Genomic DNA, 3204 nt, shown 5'->3' with positions numbered 1-3204 from the left:
CAAAACATGGTCACATGTATGGAATTACTCAAAACATCAGGATTCTATACGGCCTAATTAAGCATGGGAGCTAACAAGCAGAAAAAAGACATATATGATACAATACAGGTAGGTGTGATCAACAAGTAAGTTCCGCATACATTAGTTATAATAACGATACAAGTTGGATTTTTACTGCAAAATGCATGAGTTATTTACAGTATATAGGGTATTTTGAACAACAGAGAAGTAAAAGCTGGACAGAAAACAAGTGCTAACACAAATACCTTGGGCGGGCTCTTCTATTGATCTGCTCCTCGTTCGCTAAGTTTGGACACCCGCATATCTTCGCCTCCTTGATATTTGCAAGTGCCTCTGCTCCACCGATTGAAACTAGGTCTGGACAATTCTTAATCACCAATTTCTGGAGTGATACATGATTATTGTGCCAGATGTTGCTTGGAATGGATGTTATACCATTGCATCCATTAATTTCAAGTGAGACGAGGGATGTGAGGTTCTGTAGGCATCCGGAAACATATGGAGCGATATCCCCACATTCCGTTAAGCAGAGGCTTTGGAGGTATGTTGGCAGCACCAAACCTCTTTGCCACTCGAGACTTCGGCAATAAATAACCTTTAGATGCTTCAGATAAGGAAAACTCACAAGCCTTACAACTGGCAGTGACTTTAACTCCCAACAAAAGCTGATGTCAATTTTCTCAATAGCAGGTACATATTCTTGTGTTAGGAGGTCATCAAGGGTTGACAATTTATCACAGCAAGAAATTTCTATGACTTTAAGGGACGAGAATGCTCTAATGCTGCCAGTGCCCACGGAAATGGAACTATTAGGAGAGTCTTCAATAGATGTAAGAGATTCACACTCAATTTTCAAGCTCTGTAGAGCTGGAAGACTCCACGTTTGCAGTTGGATGGATGTGACAGACTTGCATGATAAACTAAATTCAGTGAGGGAGCGGCAGTCGATATTGCAAAAGAGACCAGAACCATATAGACTGAGCTTCTTAAGGGACTGTGACCTACGGACAGTTCTTCAAGTAAATGGAAATCCCCAAACTTTTCAGTTGGTATTGATTCTAAGATCTTGCAACCTCCAATGTGTATTTTCTTGATGTCTGGTACATAAGCTGGATGCAGAAAATCTTCGAGGCTTGATATATTTCCGCACCCTTCAATTGTTACATTTATCAGGGACATGAACTTACCAACTGCAGGCATCTCATTTAAGTTTATGCTCTTGAATCCATCACATCTTTCAAAAGTGAGTGATTCTAAACTTGGCAAGTTTTGTGGCTGAAACCAGCTTGGGAGTGAGGGACCGCCATAACTCTCGAGGAACAGAGACTTGAGGCTGATAGGAGGTTGGAGAACTTCAACCACTTCTATGTTCTGGATAGTGGGAGACTTGAGGCTGATCAGTTTCAACCACTCAAGATATTCATATTCTTCAGTTCTGCTTCTGCTGCATGATCCTTACTTAGGATACCAGCATTAATTATATGAAAGAATCCACGAAATTGGTTCAGACTATTTAATAACCTTATTCCTGGCCCCTTTTGATTGTCTGAATCAAGAGTTAATCTTTGTGTTTCCAATTTCTGTAAACCGATCAGCTTACCAAGGCAAGCATTCCGACTCGCTTTTCTTGACATATAAAATCTGCATATTATATAGTAAACAGAAAGTTGAAGGAATCTTCTTCAAAGAACAAGCTCTCCGAAGATGCTTCCAGTTGCCAATATTATCTGGTAACTTATCTGTGGAGGTACAAGACATCACACGCACACGGAGAAGTTCAGCACACCAGCAACCCATTAGAATACATGGTTTTTTTTCCTAAACTCTTCTTGCAGATTAGGGTACGCAGCTTTGTGTACTTGCATAGGCTCAGCAAGTTGGAATGGTCAAATTCACTGCTAGGGAGTACGTACAGATGACGAACATTTTTGGAAACTCTATCAAAGTCACTCTTATTTATTAAGATGAAGTAATCGTGATCTGCGCCGCCAGAGTCAACCAACATGTCGTCGCCAGCGCCAAGGAAGTGGCTTGGGACAAAGAGTGTCGTGAGAAATGACCGGGCCCGATCGGATGACAAAAAAGGGCACCAGGCAAGCCATATCACAGGGCACACATGGATCGTACGGCGTGGCGCGGAAGGCGCGCGAGGGCACGGTTGCCCCTAGGAGGCTGATACTCCGACATACTTTAATTTCGTACATACAGATTGTGGCGTGCTGCAGTGTGTGATTTGCACGGTCTTAGCCACATACGATCCCTAGATGTATAGCTTGGTGTGCATATGAGCAGAGGATATATATACTTGTAATCACCGAATATGGCACCAACTTATCTATATGACCCAATGGCAAATTCAAAAAGAAATCATTTTAGTAATTGATCCTCACTATTCTATTTATTTTAATATATGCAGGCTATCCATATCATCAAGTAGGTTCATCATGTAAAAACACTTTCTCACTAGGTCTAAGATAGATGGTTTTAACTGGGCTTTGGTGGCGGTTTATGGTGCCGCACAGACCGAGCTTAAACTGAAGTTTCTGGCGGACCTTGTTCGAATCTGTGGGTCAGAACAGCTCCCAATTTTAGTTGGAGGTGATTTCAATATCATCAGAAGGAGAGAGGAGAAGAACAATGATAACTTTGACGGTAGATGGTCGTTTATGTTCAATACCATTATTGAAAGCTTGGATCTGAGGGAGATAGAGCTTTCTGGTAGAAAGTTTACCTGGGCTAATGCTCTGCCAAACCCAACTTATGAAAAACTTGATCGAGTTCTTGCGAGCGTGGAGTGGGAACAAAAGTTCCCTCTGGTTACGGTGCAAGCTCTCTCGAGGGGAATATCCGATCACACACCCTTGTTCGTGGACTCAGGGGAGCCGAACCACGTGGGTAACAAGAACACCTTTTCTTTCGAGATGTCATGGTTCGAACGCGAGGGGTTCTTGGACTTGATTGCCAGGGAATGGGCTAGAGGTGCAGGAGGCACGACTGCGATCGAGCGTTGGCAGAATAAGATTAGGCATTTGAGAAGTTTCTTACGGGGTTGGGCTAAGCACCTTAGTGGTGTGTATAAGATTGAAAAGGATAGACTCCTTTCTCTTATACAGGCCCTGGACATAAAGGCCGAATCCACTATTTTACTGCCTGATGAGCTTCAGGTTAAAAATGAGGCGGAGA

The 3204-nt window shown here is 42.7% G+C and overlaps 1 pseudogene; it reads right to left on the bottom strand.

Annotated features, from left to right (window-relative positions):
* Nucleotides 1-253: 253 nt before the first annotated feature.
* On the bottom strand, nt 254-2745 carry LOC147988107 (uncharacterized; annotated as a pseudogene).
* Between the last annotated feature and the right edge of the window lie 459 nt (nt 2746-3204).

This window comes from Triticum urartu, chromosome 2A (assembly GCF_056163025.1).
Source record: "Triticum urartu cultivar PI428250 chromosome 2A, HENAU_Tu73, whole genome shotgun sequence".
Taxonomy (NCBI): domain Eukaryota; kingdom Viridiplantae; phylum Streptophyta; class Magnoliopsida; order Poales; family Poaceae; genus Triticum; species Triticum urartu.
The sequence above is the reverse complement of the archived record's forward strand: the minus strand, read 5'-3'. Positions and strand labels throughout refer to the sequence as shown.